The sequence below is a fragment of the Mobula hypostoma genome, chromosome 8 (assembly GCF_963921235.1).
Source record: "Mobula hypostoma chromosome 8, sMobHyp1.1, whole genome shotgun sequence".
Classification (NCBI taxonomy): domain Eukaryota; kingdom Metazoa; phylum Chordata; class Chondrichthyes; order Myliobatiformes; family Myliobatidae; genus Mobula; species Mobula hypostoma.
The window spans coordinates 40,794,622-40,817,037 of record NC_086104.1 but is presented as its reverse complement, the minus strand read 5'-3'; the positions used below and the strand labels follow the sequence as shown (position 1 = coordinate 40,817,037).

The window sequence follows — 22,416 nt, the reverse complement described above, 5'->3', positions numbered from 1 at the left end:
GAACAAAGTCATGCTTGGCTACCTCTTTTTTCAAGTAGTTACAGAAATTCTTATCATCCAGTAACAAGCCATTGTTCAAGTTCCCCAAAAGCACCACTAAGACTATGAAGAGAACAACTTAAATTTCTCATCATCGCTTAATGGGTTTGCAAAGGTCAAGAAGGGAGCTACAAAAACCCAGAGGTTGAACAGCTAAAATCTTATAATAAAGGTTTCCTTTCCTATACTACAGAAGCAAGGGAAAAGGGATTTGAGGCAGCTTAATGTTGATTAACATAATTAGATCACACAGGGAAAGATTAAAACATCAAGTTACCAATATTTCAGAAAGAATCTGATATTGGCACAACAGATTCAATAGAAACTGGAAAAAAAGCTGTACCACCAGTGAAAATAGACTGCAAGATTGATATAAAAAGTCTTAACCAGCAGACACACATGAACAGGTAAAAACTAAGATGTTAATTGAGGAGTTATTTAGTGACCTGATTGTAGATTGGAAGTCCATTGCTAAGGTTGGGAACATATCTGCACGCTAAGAATGACTACACTTCAAATTGCACTTTACTAAAGCACTTTACGATGCCCTAAATGAATGACATTTTTTCTCTCCCTCAGCACAAATCTAAATGAAAGATTAATCATCGCTGACGTTAAGTGTCGTGGCGTATGATGTGGGCGATCATGGCCTTTCTATGACCATGACTGCTCTTGGCAAATTTTAGCAACAGAAGTGGTTTGCCATTGCCTTCCTCTGGGCCACGTCTTTACAAGGTGGTAACCTCCGGATTACACCCAATGCCACGAGCTAGGGGAGGTCAGAACAGGAAGATAGCACAGATGAATGAGTGGATGGTGCAGGGGGTAGGGTTTGAAGTTCTTGGATCAATGGAACTTCTTCTGGGGAAGAAGTGACCTATACAAGTGGGACAGGTTGCACCTGAACTGAAGGGGAGCCAATATTGTGGAAGGGAGATGAGCTAATGCTTTGGAGAGGATTTAAACTAGATTTGTAGGGGGTGGGAACCAAAATGAAGAGGCAGAGGATGGAAACAACAGGAATTCTGCAGATGCTGGAAATTCCAGCAACACACATGCTGGTGAACGCAGCAGGCCAGGCAGCATCTGTAGGAAGAGGTGCAGTCGACGTTTCAGGCCAAGACCCTTCGTCAGGACTAACTGAAGGAAGAGTGAGTAAGGGATTTGAAAGTTGGAGGGGGAGGGGGAGATCCAAAATGATAGGAGAAGACAGGAGGGGGAGGGATAGAGCCAAGAGCTGGACAGGTGATAGGCAAAAGGGGATACGAGAGGATCATGGGACAGGAGGTCCAGGAAGAAAGACAAGGGGGGGAGACCCAGAGGATGGGCAAGAGGTATATTCAGAGGGACAGAGGGAGAAAAAGGAGAGTGAGAGAAAGAATGTGTGCATAAAAATAAGTAACAGATGGGGTACGAGGGGGAGGTGGGGCATTAGCGGAAGTTAGAGAAGTCGATGTTCATGCCATCAGGTTGGAGGCTACCCAGACGGAATATAAGGTGTTGTTCCTCCAACCTGAGTGTGGCTTCATCTTTACAGTAGAGGAGGCCGTGGATAGACATGTCAGAATGGGAATGGGATGTGGAATTAAAATGTGTGGCCACTGGGAGATCCTGCATTCTCTGGCGGACAGAGCGTAGATGTTCAGCAAAGCGGTCTCCCAGTCTGCGTCAAGTCTCACCAATATATAGAAGGCCACATCGGGAGCACCGGACGCAGTATATCACCCCAGTCGACTCACAGGTGAAGTGTTGCCTCACTTGGAAGGACTGTTTGGGGCCCTGAATGGTGGTAAGGGAGGAAGTGTAAGGGCATGTGTAGCACTTGTTCCGCTTACACGGATAAGTGCCAGGAGGGAGATCAGTGGGGAGGGATGGGGGGGGACGAATGGACAAGGGAGTTGCGTAGGGAGCGATCTCTGCGGAATGCAGAGGGGAGGGAGGGAAAGATGTGCTTAGTGGTGGGATCCCGTTGGAGGTGGCGGAAGTTACGGAGAATAATATGTTGGACCCGGAGGCTGGTGGGGTGGTAGGTGAGGACCAGGGGAACCCTATTCCTAGTGGGGTGGCGGGAGGATGGAGTGAGAGCAGATGTGCGTGAAATGGGGGAGATGCGTTTAAGAGCAGAGTTGATAGTGGAGGAAGGGAAGCCCCTTTCTTTAAAAAAGGAAGACATCTCCCTCGTCCTAGAATGAAAAGCCTCATCCTGAGAGCAGATGCGGCGGAGAGGGAGGAATTGCGAGAAGGGGATGGCGTTTTTGCAAGAGACAGGGTGAGAAGAGGAATAGTCCAGATAGCTGTGAGAGTCAGTAGGCCTATAGTGGACATCAGTGGATAAGTTGTCTCCAGAGACAGAGACAGAAAGATCTAGAAAGGGGAGGGAGGTGTCGGAAATGGACCAGGTAAACTTGAGGGCAGGGTGAAAGTTGGAGGCAAAGTTAATAAAGTCAACGAGTTCTGCATGCGTGCAGGAAGCAGCGCCAATGCAGTCGTCGATGTAGCGAAGGAAAAGTGGGGGACGGATACCAGAATAGGCACGGAACATAGATTGTTCCACAAACCCAACAAAAAGGCAGGCATAGCTAGGACCCATACGGGTGCCCATAGCTACACCTTTAGTTTCGAGGAAGTGGGAGGAGCCAAAGGAGAAATTATTAAGAGTAAGGACTAATTCCGCTAGATGGAGCAGAGTGGTGGTAGAGGGGAACTGATTAGGTCTGGAATCCAAAAAGAAGCGTAGAGCTTTGAGACCATCCTGATGGGGGATGGAAGTATATAAGGACTGGACATCCATGGTGAAAATAAAGCGGTGGGGGCCAGGAAACTTAAAATCATCGAAAAGTTTAAGAGCGTGAGAAGTGTCACGAACATAGGTCGGAAGGGATTGAACAAGGGGTGATAAAACCGTGTCGAGGTATGCAGAAACGAGTTCGGTGGGGCAGGAGCAAGCTGAGACAATAGGTCGGCCAGGACAGGCAGGTTTGTGGATCTTGGGTAGGAGGTAGAAACGGGAAGTGCGGGGTGTGGGAACTATAAGGTTGGTAGCAGTGGATGGGAGATCCCCGAGCGGATAAAGTCGGTGATGGTGTGGGAGACAATGGCCTGGTGCTCCTTAGTGGGGTCACGATCGAGGGGTAAATAAGAGGAGGTATCCGCGAGTTGTCGCTGCGCCTTGGCAAGGTAGAGGTCAGTACGCCAGACTACAACAGCACCCCCCTTATCAGCGGGTTTAATAATAAGGTTAGGATTAGTGCGGAGGGAGTGGAGAGCAGAGCGTTCCTAAGGAGTGAGGTTGGAATGGGGACAAGATGCGGTGAAGTCGAGACGATTGATGTCCCGTCAGCAGTTAGCGATAAAGAGATCCAGAGCAGGCAGAAGACCAGAGCGGGGTGTCCATGAAGAAGAGGAGGGTTGAAGACAGGAGAAGGGGTCATCGGTGGGGGTGGAAGAGTCCTTGCCGAAGAAGTAGGCTCGGAGACGGAGACGGCGGAAGAAAAGTTCCGCATCATGGCGAACACGGAACTTGCTGAGGTGTGGGCGAAGGGGGACAAACGTGAGGCCCTTACTGAGAACAGAGCGTTCTGCCTCCGACAGTTGAAGGTCGGAGGGGATGGAAAAGACCCGGCACGGATGAGAGCTGGATGAGGCAGAGGATGGGGTGGTTGGTGCACAAGTAGAGACAGCTTGTAGAGAGTTTGTGAGGAGGATAAGCAGGAGGAGAGCAAAGATGCACTCAGCTAGATGGCTTGAGATGTGTCTGTTTTAATGCAAGGAGTATCATAAACAAGGCAGATGAACTTAGAGCACAGATCAATACATGGAACTATGATGTTGTGACCATTACACAGACTTTGATGCCTCAGGGGCAGAAATGGCTGCTGAGTGTGCCGAGCTTTAGATGTTTTAAAAGGACAGGGAGGGAGGCAAAAAAGGTGAAGGAGTGGCATTGCTAATCAGGAATAGTATCACAGCTGCAGCAAAGGAGGAAGTCATGGAGGGAATGTCTACTGAGTCATCATGGGTGGAAGTCAGAAACAGGAAGAGGGAAATAATTCTACTGGATGCTTTAATAGACCCCCCAGTAGTAACAGAGACATCGAGGAGCAGATAGGGAGGCAGATTCTGGAACAGTGCAATAATAATAGGGTTGTTGTGACGGGTGATTTAACTTTCTTAATACTGACTGGCATCTCCTTAGAGCAAAGGGTTTAGATAGGGTGGAGTTTGTTAGATATATTCAGGAAGGTTTCCTGATGCAATATGTAGATAAGCTAACTGGAGGAGAGGCTGTACTTAATTTGGTATTGGGAAATGAATCCGGTCAGGTGTCAGATCTCTCGGTGGGAGTGCATTTTGGAGGTAGTGATCACAACTCTATCTTCTTTACCATAGCGCTAGAGAAGGATTGGGGCAGAAAATCTGGGAAAACATTTAATTGGGGTAGGGGGAAATATGATGCTATTAGGCAAGAACTTGGAAATATAAATTGGGAGCAGATGTTCTCAAGGGAATGCACAGCAGAAATGTGGCAAATGTTCAGGGAACATTTGCATGACGTTCTGCATAGATATGTTCCATTGAGGCCGGGAAAGGATGCTGAAGTAAAAGAGCATGGTGTACAAAGGATGTAGAAAATCTAGTTAAGAAGAAAAGCTTACAATAAGGTTCAGTAAAGTAGATACTGTTAGAGCTATAGAAAATTACAATGGTGTCAGGAAGGAGCTAGAGAATGAAATTAGGAGAGCTAGAAAGGGCCATGAGAAGCCCTTGGCAAGCAGGATTAAAGAAAACCCCAAGGCATTCTACAAGTATGTGAAGAGCAAGAGGATAAATCAATTGAGAATAGGACCAATCAAGTGCGATAGTGGAAACGTGCATGGAGCTGCAGGAGGTAGCAGAGATACCTAATGAATACTTCGCTTCAGTATTCACCAGTCAAAAGGACTTTGGCAATTGTGAGGATCTTACAGCGGACTGAAATGCTTGAGTGTATAGACATTAAGAAAGAGGATGTGCTGTAGCTGTTGAAAGGTATTAAGTTAGATAAGTCGCCGGGACTGGACGAGATATACCCCAGGCTACTGTGGGAAACAAGGGAGGAGGTTGCTGAGCCTCTGGCGATGATCATTGCATCATCAATAGGGACAGCAGAAGTACCAGAGGATTGGAAGGTTGCAAATGTTGTTCCCTTGTTCAAGAAAGGGAGTAGAGATAACACAGGAAATTAAAGACCAGTGAGTTTTACTTCAGTGGTGGGCAAGTTGTTGGAGATCCTGAGAGGTAGGAATTATGAGCATTTGGAGAGACATAATCTGATTAGGGATAGTTAGCATGGCTTTGTCAAGGGCAGGCCATGCCTTACGAACTTGATTGAATTCTTTGAGGATGAAACAAAACACATTGATGAAGGTAAAGCAGTGGATGTAGTGTATATGGATTTCAGTAAGGGTTTATACAAGGTTCCCCATGCAAGGCTCATTCAGAAAGTAATGAGGCAAGGGATCCACGGAAACCTTACTTTGTGGATCCAGAAATAGCTTGCCCACAGAAAGCAGGTGGTTGTGGATGGTTTGTATTCTGCATGGCGTCGGTGACCAGTGGTGTCCTGCAGGGATCTGCTCTGGGACCCCTCCTCTTTGTGATTTTTATAAATGACCTGGATAAAGAAGTAGAAGGGTGAATTAGTAAGTTTGCTGGTGACACAAAAGTTGGGGGTGTTGTGGATAGTCTGGAGGGTTTCAGAGGTTACACAGTGACATCAATAGGATGTCAAATTGGGCTGAGAAGCGGCAGATAGAGTTCAACACAGATAAGTGTGAAACAGTTTATTTCGGAAGATCAAATTTGAAGACAGAATATAATATTAGTGCTAAGACTCTTTCTTGGCAGTGTGGAAGATCAGCGAGATCTTGAAACCTGTGTCCATAGGACACTCAAAAGCTGCTGCGAAGGTTGAGAGTGTTGTTAAGAAGGCATATGGTGTGATGGTCTTCATCAACCATGGGATTGAGTTCAAGAGCCGTGAGGTAATGTTACAGCTATATAAGACCTTAATTAGATCCCACTTGGAATACTGAGTTCAGTTCTGGTCACCTCATTACAGGAAGGATGTGGATACTATACAGAGAGTGCCAAGGAGATTTACAAAGATGTTGCCTGGATTGGAGAGCATGCCTTATGAAAATAGGTTGAGTGAACTTGGCCTTTCCTCCTTGGAGTGATGGAGGATGAGAGGCAACCTGATAGAGGTGTATAAGATGATGAGAATCATTAATCGTGTGGATAGCCAGAGGCTTTTTCCTAGGGCTGAAATGGCGATCATGAGGGGCCATCATTTCAAGGTACTTGGAAGTAGGGAGATGTCAGAGGTACGTTCTTCACACAGAGAGTAGTGGGCGTATGGAATGCACGGCCAGCGACAGTGATAGAGGCAGTTACAATAGGGTTTTTTTTAAAAAGAGACTCTTAGGTAGGTATATGGAGCTTAGAAAAATAGAGGGCTATGCAGTGGGGAAATTCTGAGCAGTTTCTAGAGTAAGTTACATGGTTGGTACAACATTGTGGGCCGAAATGCTTGTAATGTTCTGTAGATTTCTAGAAAAAGACGGGTGACCCCAGCCATTATCAATACTCTTCAGACATTGTCTGCCTGGTGGTCAGTGGTCACATAACCAGGGCATGTGATATGTACCAGCTGCTCATACAACCATCCACTACTTGCTCCTATGGCTTCATGAGGGTGGGGGGGCTAAGCAGGTGCTACACCTTGGGCAAGGGTGACTGAGAGAAGGAGCACCTTACACCTCCTTTAGTTAAGGCATATCTCTACCACACCACCCAAAATATAGATTAGCATCTCAGTAATACAAGAGACGATCTGGCTTGGGCATCACTTACATCCCAGTGCCAGAAACAGTAAAGCACAATGACAGAAATAATGCAGTTAAGAATTAGGAAAATTTGCCAAAGGTACAAATATTAATACAGGTCGACCTTCACTAATCTGACTACCTGTAATCCGGTTCCTTCGATAATCCGGCATTTTTACTAATCCGGCACTCCTCAGGTCCCAATGGTACTGGAATAGTGAAGGTCGACCTGTAGCAATATACTGTTTTGCGATATACCTACACATATTTACAAAGGAAAATGAAGAAAAAAATTTTATTTTGGCTATGGAATATTATTACTAATACTTCCATTGCAATGACCACAACATTACAAACATTTTGCACCCAAATTGGATTTGCACTTAAATACAGAAGTGTAAATACACTTGTGATATTATTTGTGAGGTGCAGCATTATCACAATATTTTACTGGCACCAAATTTAATTAAAGAGCAGCATTTCAACCAAAAATAATTTTCTTTGAGTTTTTGATCACACAGCCTCATTCTTCAAACTAGAATTTGAATTTCAGGTGATAGTAAACTTTATTTACATTTTATTTAAACTACATTGCAGGGAAGATGAAATCAAATAAAAGCCTGTGGTGATTCAGAGGGAAAGGCTGCATCAACTTTCTCAGGATAACAGGGTAAAAAGCCATCAGTAGTTGGACTGGAGAGGGGGATGGGGAGGGCGAGGGCGAGGGGGAGGGGGAGAATGAATGTTACACCAACCCAAGTATGTTCCAGTCAAGTGTAATTTTCTCGCTACACGTGCATAAATCACGGAAGTGAGAATAAATGGATTTTGCTACAACACTTCTTTACACAATGAAAATTTTATGATAATGTAACAATCAAACCTTGGTTTGCAAGTAGAAAGACTATCTTGCTTGCATGATAATCAAAAGGATCATGACGACTACAGAGACAAGAATTACATACCTTCCCATCCACTTAGACAAGTACATCTCCTTATCTAACTTTGCCAGATTAAAAAAGAACCTACTGTCAAATGATAATCTGCAAGGCTCCTCTTTTACTTAAGAAATCAGCAGCTGGGTGCTTGGAATTACCTAGAATCAGTGCACTTCAAGTTACATGACTTGTATCAGTATCCATCAGAATCTAAGACAAATCTTTAATCCTTTTGTCAAGTATTAACTATACTCCTTTGTTAGATAAATTGAAAATACAGCTAATTATTAATTCCTGGTATAAAAAGTTTTGTTATTACAAACAAAATTCCAAAAATATGGCCAAAAAACTTATTTATCACTTTATTGACAACTCTTCATCATGATCACTTAAACAAATCAATCTGTTTTCTTGCATGGTAAATTCAAATGGATCAACAGTTATTTGACCTGATATTAACTTACAAAATCAGCATAAACAACCACATTCAAACAGCTGGTAAAATGTAAGCAGTCCATTTATTTACTGTCATGGGAAGAATTTATAACTGTTGTTTTGGAAATCAACAACAGTATGCTTATTTGCTTTCATTCATGGAGATGGAGAGAGATTTGATGATCAATTATGAAAAGTCATTATTTACTGATTTCATACAATTGCACATTACTTAACAGAAACATTGCACTCATTCCAATTTGTCAATAAATATGATTTTGCTCAGAGAACAGTGAAATGAACACTGTTTAATGGTAACATGGTTATGCTGTTGGGCTAGGACCAGAGCTGAAATTTAAATTCAGATGAAAATAAGCTTATTGTTCATTTAATTAAGGATTTTTTTGGGTGAGGGGGATGGGTAACACTGGTCTCAGTAATGATCAGTATGAAACAATGACATTGCTGGAAAAATTAATCATCACTGATCTTAAAAAATTAATCACTGGTGTCCTTTAAAAAGGAATTCTGTTATCGTTAATACAGAGTCTGTGCTAGAAATCTTGAACAACATGCATAGAATGTGGTCCAGTATTTTCTGCAGTGTGTTATCCTTACCTAGTTTGGCTTATATCCAACTACATGTCACATTTGTGGTCAGCCTCCTCATTTCAGGGGAAATCAAGGATGGACAATGAATGTCTATGCCCTGTTAACACATAGTCAAAGAGAATTATTCCCTCAGTGAGCTGTTTTGCAAGAGGCCCTGCTGCACGAACTCTGCCACGCAAACACCGGCTCCGCAGAGAGTACCTTGAAAGAGTTTGAAGAAGATCTGCAACACATTGAGAGTCTGGTATCTGTAAATAAGATGCCAGGTAATCCTTGAAATTACCTTGTGTGCATGGTCAATATGGAAACTGTGCACATTTTCAGTGTCACTCACTCTCCCTAATCTGCTGGGAAAGTGTCAATAGATCCCAAAATACTATGAACTGATGCAAAATAATTCTGACTCGATTCTTTATTTTATTAATTTAAAGATACAGCATGGTACAGACCCCTTCGACCCAATGAGCTCACACTTTCTAATTGTGACTAATTCACCTATTACCCTGTACTTCTTCGGAATGTGGGGGAAACCAAAGCCCCTGGAGGAAACTCACATGGTCACGGAGAGAACGCACAAACACCTTACAGACAGCAGTGGAATTGAATTGGCTCGCTAGTAATTGTGTTATGATAACTGCTATACCACCATGCCATGAAACTCTACTGAAATGTGAGACCCACCTGTTTCATTGGCGAGGAATTCACATCCAAAGCCTATGCAATTTGTTATAGACAGTGATAAAGGTTGCCTTGACTCTGTTTCTTTTAAGGAGGCAGTGGATTTCACCATTCATGCCACTACTTTCAAGCAATTATCATGCATGTATTTTAATTAAGCATGTTTGTCAGATAAAGATACCAGGGCGTGAGCACTCAATATAAAGATGTACGACACTTGCTATTTTAGCTTGATGGGAAAATAAAATCATCTTACTAATAATTTTCAATAACTAATTTTGATGAACTCCAATAAATAAACCAATATTAAAATCCAAAAATTCAAATCTGAATGGTAAATACAGTAATAATAATAATGAACTATAGGATATCAGTGTTATGTGGATAAGATGGAGCTGTACCCCTTAAGTTTCTTGTACCTGGAGTTCAGTAAGCACTGACACAATTAATTTGCAATTTTATTTGATCCATACATTTTATACAGTAAAAAGTATTTGCAAACTTCAAAGTGAAATTCCAAAGTAATGAACAATGAGTAACATTTTTTTTCAAAGAAACTTTCATGAAGTGTAACAGCCACTTTAAGAAGAGGTCCACTCTTCTGTTCCCCACTACCCACCCCTCGCACATACAGACACAGACATGGGTGGACTCATTATTGGCTTCACTTGAGAAAGATAAACCATAAGACATTTAACTCCTAATGGTAGCTGCTAGATCTGTTGCAGAGTGCTTTCAGCATTTTCTTCTCTACTAGTTGATGTTGAAATTATACATATTTAATTTATCTCATTCCATTCACAGTAAGCCAGATCATCTTGTGCTGTAGCAGTATAGGAGAACGCAAAATTCAAATGAAAGGACTGAAATAAGTTCACTTGAGGACATGTGGCAGAACCATAAAACACAGTTCTGAATATTTCTGGTTGAATTGTGTTTTTTTATTTTATGGCTTTGCCATTTTTGTACAGAGGATGTGGGTTGTCTGTACATTGTGCATTTGGCTTAGCATTTGTTTTCCATGCATCGATGATTACTTCCAGATAGATTGTTTTGTAACACTGAATTGGGAGTCATTGAACAAAGATAATTGAATTGATGGTGCTTTCAGGAAAACGGAAACAATTCTATCTATCCATTTGTTCGGAGGTGGTAAGCAATTACACAGAGGCCATTAACTTTGACTTTGGTGGCATAAGCAGTGCGTACTCCAAGTTGATAATTCAAACTATCTCAGAGAACTCAAATGAACTAGACTGTGGTTCCTGCAGAGTAAAATTGTATTTTGATAGCCACAGTAGTTACAAGTTCAATATATAAATAGTGTATTTTTTCAATAAAAATAGGGTCTGGGAGAAAAAGGAATGACCTGAGACTCAAGAGACAAGTGGTTTCAGGTTCACCAACAGTTAGAGGAACAGCATGACAGAAAATACTTATTTCAACACAATAGAGGCTTTGAGCGAACTGTAGTGTGTCAGAATGAATGCTGTACAGGAACTGTCGGGATCCAACAAACCACTCAATGACACTGACACAGAAACAAACGAGGAGGAAAGGGGGAACATGGGGGGGATAAACACTGTAGTTCAGGGTTTCAGACAAAAACATAAAAGCTATAAGGAGTGTTTTCCAAGGATTTATAACACCCACTGAAATAAAAGACTGTATTTGTAATTTATATAGTTGTATTTTATTTTTAGACTATATATTGCAAATGATAATATGATTTGACAAATTACATTAAATTTAGGACATGGTTTGATGGGCAGGTGATATGCATATCCAGCAAATGGATGAATAAATGGGGTCAGAGTTCAAACCCCATCTTGACAGCAAGACGACTTTTAAATTCAGTTAATTTAATTACTTCTGCAGTAACAGAACTAGGATGAGCAATGGAAATCACTATTGTTGTTAAAAACACCAAATACTTATTTCAGGACTCTAGCTGATCGATTAAGTGGCAAAGACAGCATTTAGTTTAGTAGAATTAGGAATGGGCATTAAACACAGAGGTTATCAGCAGTACCCACATCCTGTCAATGATTTAGAAAAGGATTACATAGGCTGACTGTGAGCACAAGTGTAGACATTCTCATAGATTAACAACTGATATAGAAATACAAAAACAGCAAATGATCCTTTGTGGTTATATTAACAACTCTCACAAGCTGATTTTATAATCTATATTTTCTTCCAGTTCATAGCCATTTGTATTCTAAACAGTTACACATCTCACTTAAGAAACAACTCTTACAGCAAAATATTTCACTGAACAAGGACTCTTCGTGTGTACATGTCTGTTACAATACTCACTATACATGTGTGTCATGGAGTAGTGAACTTCGCTTTCAAGTTGTCAGAAATAAATAGTACTAAGATATGTACCTGTGAATATATGCTGCTTTTGACATCCCTGTCAAAGTCTCATTAATGTCTCAGTTTACAATAATACAGTACAAATGGATTTACCATTTTCTGTAATTCAAATCCTGTATCCCTGGCAACATCTTTACTTCAGGGTTTATTCTTATTCACCTCATATTGGAAAGAGCCTAAAAAGCCTGAAAAATGTTGCATATTTCTTATTTGTCAGAATATGCATGCGATATAATGCCTTACAGCCATAAAATAACAGAAATCTGAAAGAAGTGATTAAAAAAAAGGTAGCAGAGGTCAAGAATGTAAATGCTGAACTTCATTTCCATCTGATACAGTGAAATATTTCATAGGCATTAAAGGCCTTCTGCACAATATAACATATTGATAGTACAAACGTGAGCAAAACTGTAGATAAAAGCAATTTGATTTCATCAATCTGAGGGAAACATACAATTTTTCCATTATTTAGCTCAATTCAGGGATTTTTTGGACCAAATATGCAACAAAAATGCAGCCTTTTTTGGTTGATAAATGGATTTGGGGGGATTTTGAACCAAAACTCTTTCTTTTTGCTCACAGGAGAGCTGGAATCAACTGATAAGCAAAAAATTGTGCATGGACTCTCCACCCATCCAAATCTGGCACATTAACTGACAACCTGTACTATACATTATCACTTTAACTTCAGTGACTAATAACTTTGCGAGCACTGTCCTTACCAGCATGGGTGTTAGGTCTAATCTTTGGCCCCGCCTACCAGCAACTCTGTGTATTCATTTTTATGGACATCAGCTTCAAAATTCCATTCTTAGTCTGTTTTTATCTGCCTAAACGAGGATTTATTTATCTATATATCATTTTATTAAAGTACATACATATATATTACCATATATACCCTGAGATTCATTTTCTTAAAGCATTTACAAGAAAAAAATACAATTGAATTTTAGAACAAAGAACATAGAAAACCTACAGTACCAGGCCCTTTGCCCCACAATGTTGTGTCGAACGTGTACTTACTTTAAAAATTGCCTAAAGTTACCCATAGTCCTCTGTTTTTCTAAGCTCCATGTACCTATCAGGAGTCTCTTAAAAGACCCTACCGTATCCGCCTCCACCATCGTCGCCGGCAGCCCATTCCACGCAGTCACCACTCTCTGCATAAAAACTTACCCCTGACATTTCCTCTGTACCTACTTCCAAGCACCTTAAAACTTTGCCCTCTTGTGTTAGCCATTTCAGCCCTAGGAAAAAGCCTCTGACTATCCACACGATCAATGCCTCTCATTATCTTATACACCTTTATCAGGTTACCTCTCATCCTCTGCCACTCCAAGGAGAAAAGGCCGAGTTCACTCAACCTATTCTCATAAGGCATGCTCCCCAATCCAGGCAACATCCTTGTAAATCTCCTCCGCACCCTTTCTACAGTTTCCACATCCTTGCTGTAGTGAGGTGAGCAGAACTGAGCACAGTACAGGTTTCCCCCGCCATCCGAAGGTAGAGCGTTCCTATGAAACGGTTCATAAGCCGAAATGTCGTAAAGCGAAGAAGCAATTAACATTTATTTATATGGGAAAATTTTGTGAGCGTTTGCAGACCCCAGAATAACCTACCAAATCATGCCAAATAACACATGAAACCTAAAATAACAGTAACATATAGTAATCAACAGGAATTCTGCAGATGTTGGAAATTTAAGCAACACACATCAAAGTTGCTGGTGAACGCAGCAGGCCAGGCAGCATCTCTAGGAAGAGGTACAGTCGACGTTTCAGGTCGAGACCCTTCGTAGTCCTGACGAAGGGTCTCGGCCTGAAACGTCGACTGTACCTCTTCCTAGAGATGCTGCCTGGCCTGCTGCGTTCACCAACAACTTTGATGCGTGTAACATACAGTAAAAGCAGGAATGATATGATTAATACACAGCCTATATAAAGTAAAAATACTTTTCCACAATCATTGCGGCACTGTTCGCCGAAGCAAAAATCTCACACAAGCACTGTTGGCAAAAACACGGTGCAAGCGCTCTCCAGTAACCTTTAAGCTATGAAGCTGCCAAATCATACCAAATAACACGTAAAAATACACAGCTGATATAAAGTAGAAATAATGTATGTACAGTGGAGTATCACTTACCGTAATCGGGAAGACAGCTTGCAGAGCACACTGATGATGGTGTGTTAGACTGAGTCGTTGCAGGCTGGAGTGGTGCAGTGGCCCCCACCCTCCAGGCCACCGACCGATACATTGCCGCGAGGCATGCAGGGGTAGCTGGAAGGCACACAGCACATATTTAAGAAAAAAGCCGAAATAAACATGCTAATTAATTAGGTGCCGCCCAACATGTAATTGTCGGCTCAGATCAGTGCCGATTGCATCGCCTCTGATCTGGGCCGACATTTACATGTGGGGCAGCACCTAATTAATTAGAATGTTTATTTCAGCTATTTTCTTAAAGATGTGCTGTGTGTCTCCCGGCTACTGCTGCATTCTCTGCGAATCGGTACTGTATCTGTCCGCGGCCTGGGTGTTGGGGTGGTGGGACACTGGACTCACCGTCTGTTTCCATTAGAGCAGGCAGCTCATCTTCTCCTATGACTGCCTGCCTCGATGTTGGAAGGTCGAGGTTCGTCGTCTGCTGTGGCTGATATGGAAGGCTTGCTTGACTGCTGAGCTTCGCGCATTTTTCTATCATACAGTTCTTTGTAAGGACTTAAACCATCTTGCAAATATCCCCTAAACCGACGTACCCTTTCAAAATTAAAGTCGTACTTTATCATTGCAGCGAAAATCTCATGCAGTGGCTTCACGTTCATTTCGCTACTGCATTCAGTTTCGATTGTTATCCTTTCTTCTTCCAATTGCATTAGCTCTTCATCTATCAGTTCTTGGTCATGGGATGCCAAAACCTCTTCAACATCATCTTCATCAGCTCCACAAGTCAAACTTACTTTGTCCTTATTTCATTCACCACGATCAAAATGCTTAATTATGTCCAGTTTTACGCTAAATGTAACATCCTTACGAGCTCTTTCAGGTTTTTCCCAATACCTTAGAACTCATCTTGCAAACGGCTGCTCAATGCAACGTGCTAAAGCAATGCTGTTCCGAATCTGGGGGAGAGCAGCTGCTCGGGGCGCGCGCGGCTTTTTATCGCGCGCTGATTTTTTTCGTAACAGTGAAAACACCTTCTGAAAGCGAAAACAGGGTACTAATGCAAGTCTTTCGTAACAGTGAGGTTTCATAAAGCGAACGTTCGAAAAGCGGGAGACACCTGTACTCCAAGTGGGATCTGATCGGGGTCTTATATAGCTATGGACATCAGCTTCAAAATTCCATTCTTGGTCTGTTTTTATTTGTGGCCAACATGTGAAAACCTATACATAAACAAAGACTGACAAAAATAACCAATGTACAGTGGAATTTACCATAACCATCTTGAGTTTTATTTCCAGAAAACATTACTGCATGCTTTGCCATTGATCTGTTATCATGTTTGAGGCTCTCATACAGTTATCAAAATTCTTCAGCTCAACTTTGCTATCCCCTTCACCTCATCCCCGCCAGCCAAAGTTCCACAAACAAATTCCCTGAACTAAAATGTAACACTTACTTCCAGAAAATTCATCCATTTTCTATTACCACATGGTTCAGATCTCAACAATTGACCAGGGATTTCTCTTTAAAATTAGAGCTTTACGCTGGTCAACAATAACATTTTCACCATGCAAACAATGTATCTGTTGGAATTCTTGGAAAAAATAATAAGCAGGGTAGACAAAGACTCAGTGAATGTTGTTTACTTGGATTTTTAGAAGGCTTTTGACAAGCACAGGGCTTCAGTGTTCAGGTACATCATCTGGGAGATCTTGAAAAGCAACAGTTTGAGGCAGTGCAATGCACTAGACGCATTAGCTTTACTGTTCGTTAGGGCCATGAGTTTAGTGCTATCGAGTGAGTAAAACTAACATAAAAGCATTAGTGCTTAGATAGCAAGGTGATCTTAAATAAACTGGGTTTCAAAATACTAAAGTCATGACCACACTGAATGGAAATATAGATGTCACATTATGCTTAAGCATTCAGAAGTCCAGGAAACATTTAAATAAGGCACAGTCACAGATGCAATTTCCCTATCCATGGTTTGCAAATGTTTACAGCATCAAAAATGAACAGTTACTCCCCATTTTAAAAATCCATCAGCTACTCCAATAGAGCAAAAAACTGAAAATGCCAGAAACACATAGTAGCTCATCTAGCACCTCTGGAAAATGAGTGTTTTTGGATAGGAATCCTTCAGATGCTGCAAGACCTACAGTATGTTTACGGTTTTTTTTGTCAGATTTCTGGAATGTTCATCTATCCTTCATGTTGTGCCAGCAGAATGATATTAAGAGTATAGCAATAACTGGTGCAAACTAAGCAAACCAAGCATTTTGTTTCGATGCTAATTCAACCGCTGGAATTCTGGAATAAAAAAATGACCAAAAAAATGCACAGAATACACTGCAGCTGTAGTATTGGAAAGATGAATTTCATTTTCAGGTGATAAAAGTCAGAAGATCTGAGTGTACATTAGAAATAATAGCTTAAGATTTCTCTTTTCAAATAATGAAAGCTTTTCTACAACTCTCTGCATTTGCTGGTTTTTAACCCTGTGATAGCAATGCTTTTATGGATTCCTCAGACTACTTGTGTACAGAATACTCATACCCACCAACTTCAGTACTAGATTGCAAAAATAATTTTATGATGTTTATTTGGTCGTGGGGTGAACACTCTAACCTCAAAACATGAGAGAGTCTATGTTGAACTCACAGTGCAATTTTACTGTCACCTTGAATTCCTTTTTTTAGGGCACAGTAGCTTTGATAACAAAACTCCACTTGGGGCTTCCTTAGTATATTAATGATATCGGATGATCATCAGAGGACTAAAAGTAAGTTTAATGGCCCTAAGATCTTACAATCCTCATTTTGACTCGGATCCATAAAAATGACACGATGTATCACTAGGTTTTATGTTTTATCGATCACGGGCTGTTCCTCCATCACAGGCACACATCTTCAAAAGGTGGTAGTTCAAGAAGGTGGCATCCATCATTAAGGATCCTCACCATCCAGGGCATATCCTCCTTTCATATCTACCACCAGGGAGGAGATACAGGAACCTGAAGGCCCATATGCAATGTTTTAGGAACAATTTATTTCCCACCATCATCTGATTTTTGAACAGTCCATGAACCCACAAACACTACCTCACTCACTTTTGCACGATTCATTTATTTCTAACTTATAATAATATTTATGTCTTGCATTGTATTGATGACGCAAAACAACAAATTTCACATGTAGTGATAATAAACCTGATTCTGATTTTCTATTTAAAAAATAGATAATAAAAGAGTCAAATGCAACACATAGCATTATGCCAATAGTCACTTTTATATAACTTCCAATATCTGAAACTGATACTGCGGCTCATGGGTATGACAGATTTCCTGTACAAACATTAAGAAAATAAAGCATTTCCTCAGTGCTGTGCTGAAGTGAACCCAAGACAATCAGGGAAAGCTGACAATGTATGCATGTAAATATCATTACCTGACTTTTCTTTAAGGTTAAAATTGCTTTTATCAGAGCAAAGACAGTGGAAGAGTTTAAATAAAAATTGTCATGAAGAACATTGACAAAGCACTGTCTGTAATTCAGGAATATCCTCACTCAGAGTTGGGTCACAAAAAAAACACAACATGATATGGTGGGTGACTGAACTGAAAGCACAAGCAAAAGCAGCCTCACATGTGGCCACCTTTGCTTGTGCTTTCATTCCAGTCTGCAAAATTTGAATTCCTCTGTCAGAATTACATTGAGGCAGCAATTCAAAATTGTTGGCCAGAAAATAAAGAGAAGAGTTGGAAGAAATTTTAATACAGTTCAGCCTGTAGCTGACTTCAATCAAGAACTGACATAACAGGTTTGACTTATGATGCACGACTTTAGTCAATGGCAATTCTTTGGTGTCAAACAAACCAGCAGTAAAACATAGCCGCCTAGCTGAAGTGTATCTACTGACATAGTAGACCTAACTGAGGCAATGAAACACAAATATTAGTAAAATTCCAATGGATGCAAAATAAACTATAAGACCAAAAGATATATATAAGGCAGACGTTAATAGATTCTTGATTGGTCAAAGTATGAAGGGATACAGGGAGAAGGTGGAAGATTGGGGCTGAGAGGAAAATTGGATCAGCCATGATGAAATGGTGGAGTAGATTCGACGGGCTAAATGGCCTAATTCTGCCATTCGGCCTAATGAGTCTGCTTGGCCATTCAATCGTGGTTGATTTATTTTCCCTATCAAAACCATTCTCCTGCCTTCTCCCTGTGACCTTTGACGCCCTTACTAATTAAGAATCTATCACTTCGGCTTTAAATGTACCCAATAACTTGGCCTTCACTGGCAATGAATTCTACACAGATTCACCACCCTCTGACTAAAGAAATTTCTCCTCATCTTTGCTCTAATGGGATGCCCTTGTATTCTGAGGCTGTGCCCCCAATCCTCGACTCCCCCACTACTGGAAACATCCTATGTCCACTCTATTTAGGCCTTCCAATATTCTACAGGTTTCAATCAGATCTTTACTCATTCTTCTAAACACCAGCATGTACAGTCCCAGAGCCATCGAATGAGTCTTATAAATTAACCCTTTCACCCCAGGTTCATTCTCCACGACCGCCCTTGGACTCTCTCCAATACCAACATATCCTTTCTCAGATAAAGGGGCCCAAACTGCTCACAATACTCCAGGTGCAGTTTGGATAATGTCTTATAAAGCTTCATCATTACATCCTTGATTTTATATTCTAGTTCTCTCAAAATGAATGCTAACATTGCATTTTCCCTTCCTTACTACCAACTCAACCTGCGCTAATCTTTAGGGAATTCTGCACTAGAACTCCCAAGTTCCTTTCCACCTCCAATTTCTGAATTAGCTCCCTGTTGAAAAAATAGCCTATGCCTTTATTCCTTCTACCAAAGTACCTGACTATACACTTCCCAACACCATATTCCATCTGTCTCTTCTTTGCCCATTCTCCTAATCTGTCCAAGCTCTGCAGACTCCCTGCTTCTTCAACACTACCTGCCCCTCCATCTATTTTATATTGTTCACAAACCCGGCCATAAAGCTATCAATTCCACCCATAGCATAACTTTGCACAATTCTGTCAATACTTTGGTAATATCGATCCTTGGAAATGTGCTCCACTGTGTTTCCATTTAACTCCAGTAAATTTTATTATTCTGTACCATCCTCCAATTTTCTTCTCTCACTCCCATTTGTCACTTCCAGGATTACCAACAGTCAATGGAAAACCTCAATACACGTTCAAGAAGCAATCTCTCCTTCCAAAGAATCGGGACAGCAGCTGCTTTAACAGGGAGAAATCATACTTTATCATCCAGCATATTTTCTCCTTTTCATTCCTCTGCTCCTTGTAGCCTTGTCTTCACTAGCCTATTCCGATTGGTGGAATTTCTCCCGAACGTTTTCGGCTCTTTAAGTTTTGATATATCTTTAATTCTCTTTTAGAAAGTTTTGATAATATTTCCAAGTAAAATACAGTCCTTGGAAATGTTTACACTGCTGTACAATTTTGAGATGCTATTACTAGGACTTTATGAAGGTAGGGAGAGACAAGATATTGTGAGTGATTGCAATGTAATTTGATCCGATCTGAGAGCAAGAGATTTTTTTTACTGGAACAAGCTATTAGGAAGGTAAATTGTAGCATGTGCTTTACTACAAGGAGGTGGGCAATGCAAGATCATATAGACTTAATACACACTTGAAGTATAGTTTTTTTTTACTCTATCCATCCCACCCCCTTTAAAAAAAACTGGTACAACCAGTGCACTGGATTCACAGGAACAATTTCTGGCTTGAAGGACTGTAAGCAGATGTCTTTAGAACAGGAAATACAACTGAAACATTAACATTTTGATATGCTTTGCTGATAAACTGCATCCTAGCATTAGGGGGCAGAGCTCCAGCAGAAGGTGAAAGGCGTGTGGGCTGAGATTCGGAGAAATTTCTTTACTCAGAGGACTGTAAATTTTTGGTATCCTTTAACCCACAGGACTGTGGCTTGGTTAATTCAAGGACAACAATGATGGATTTCTGCATAATAAAGGAATTAAAGAACACAGTGATCGGGCAGTAAATAAATATTTTCAGATATGGTAAAAGAGAGGAAAAAGTGGATATGGGACTGTTGGAAAATGACGTTGGAAAGATAGTAATACAGGACAAAGAAATGGCAGGCGAACTTAATAAGTATTTTGTGTCAGTCTTCACTGTGACACTAGCAGTTTGCCAGAAACTCAAGAGTGTTAGGAGCAGAAGAAAGTGCTGTCGCTATTACTAAGGAAAAAGGTGCTTGGAAAGCTGAAAGGTTTTAAACTAGATAAGTCACCTAGAACAGATGGACTACACCACAGGATTTTGAAATAGGCAGCTGAAAAGATTGTGGAGGCATTAATAATGATCTTTCAGGAATTACTAGATTTTGGAATGGTTCTGGAGGAATGGAAAATTGCAAATATCACTCCACTCTTTCAGAAGGGACTCAAGCAGAAGAAAGGAAGTTATAGGCCTGTTAGCCTGCCCTCAAAGGTTGGGAAGATGTTGGAGCCCATTAATAAGTTTGAGATTTTGGGGTACTTGGAGGCACGTGGTAAAACAGGCCAAAGTCAGCATGGTTTCCTTAAGGGAAAACCTTGCCTGACAAATCTTTTGGAATTCTTTGAGGAAATATCAAGCAGAGTCAGTGGATGTTGTTTGCTTGGATTTTCAGAAGACCTTTGACAAGGTGCCACACGAGGCTGCTTAATAAGATAACTGCTCACAGAATTACAGTAAAAATACTAGCATGGTCAGAAGATTGGCTGACTAGCAGGAAACAAAGAGTGGGAATAAAGGAAGCCTTTTCTGGTTGGCTGCTGGTGAGTTGTAGTGTTCTACAGGGGTCAGTAATAGGACCACTTCTTTTCATGTTATATGTTAATGATTTGGATGACAGAATTGATGGCTTTGTGGCCAAGTTTGCAAATAATGCAAAAATAGGTGGAAAGACAAGTAGTGTTGAGGAAGCAGGGAGTCTGCAGAAGCATTTAGACAGATTTGGAGAATGGGCAAAGATGTGACAAATGAAATAAAGTGTAGGGAAATGTATGGTCATGCACTTGGCAGAAGGAATAAAGGCATAGACTAACTACTAAATGGGGAGAAAGTTCAAAAATCAGAACAGCAAGGGACTTGGGAGTGCTTGTGCAGGATTCCCTAAGGGTTAATGTGTATGTTAACATTAATTTCTAGAGGACTAGAATATAAAAGCAAAGATGTAATGCTGGGCATTGGTCAGATCACATTTGTAGAGTTGTGAGCAGTTTTAGGCCCCATATCTAAGATGTGCTGTCATTGGAGAGGGCCCAGAGGAGTTTCATGAGAATTAAAGGATTAGCATATAAGGAGCACTTGATGGGACTGTATTTGCTGAAGTTTAGGAGAATGAGCGGGAATGTCATTGAAATCTATTGAATACTGAAAGACCTGGACAGAGTGGATGTGAAGAGAATGCTTCCTATAGTGGGTGAGTCTGGACCTGGAGGGTACATCAATAGAATTGAACTGAGATGGGAAGAATTACTTCAGCCAGAGGTATACTTAAAGTGAAGGTTGGCTGCTTCTTAACCAGTCAGGGTGTCAAAGATTATTGGGAGAAGGCAGGAGAATGGGGTTGAGAGGTGTAATAAATCAGGCTTAATGGAATGGCAGGGCAGATTCCATGGGCCAAATGACCTGATTCTGCTCCTATGTCTCATGTTCTTCTGGTAAAATTGATTGGCATTGTATCTTGCCAAATGGAGACCATGACCCAAATTTTGTTATGCTGTTATTTATAAATCATGTATAAACATAGCAAAGGGCTTCACAACCAATTAAATATTTGTGAGGTACCATCACTTTTGATTTTAACTGACTTTCCAGTGTTTTCCACTGTTACATAGGACAAAAGGAATGAGAACGTGGATCAGTATCTTCACTGCTTTCACAATACATTGACAACCTCCAAAACAAAGAATGCAAGTAATGCTCCAATTATTGTATTGCAAACCCACTCACTGATTGGGTGGGTAGCAATTATCCAAAATTTATACACAATAATTACCTTGTTGAGAAATCTTTAAGTCATGTTTCCAACATTTTTGCAAGTTCATTCATCACAGTAAGCCCGTGTGATTGGCTTTGGTGGCTGACACCAGAGAAGGAGACCAATAAAATTGTGAGAAGTACCCCATTTCTGACTGATCCTGGATTGAAACCGAATTTCATACCTGGACATAAGGCACAGCACTGCACCATGATGGCAAATAAAGCTCCTAAAAATTCA

At 41.0% G+C, this 22,416-nt stretch overlaps 1 protein-coding gene across 6 annotated transcripts in view; it reads right to left on the bottom strand.

Moving 5' to 3' along the window:
* Positions 1–22,416, bottom strand: part of LOC134350487 (transcriptional-regulating factor 1-like) — a 262,932-nt gene that overhangs the window by 105,234 nt on the left and 135,282 nt on the right. Inside the window, exon 2 of one of the 6 annotated variants that reach the window (XM_063055707.1) lies at positions 8,897–8,987. The exons of the other annotated variants lie outside the window; for them this stretch is intronic. The gene's annotated coding sequence lies outside the window, so the exon portion shown is untranslated. The remainder of the gene's footprint in view (positions 1–8,896; positions 8,988–22,416) is intronic. 6 annotated transcript variants of the gene reach the window in all.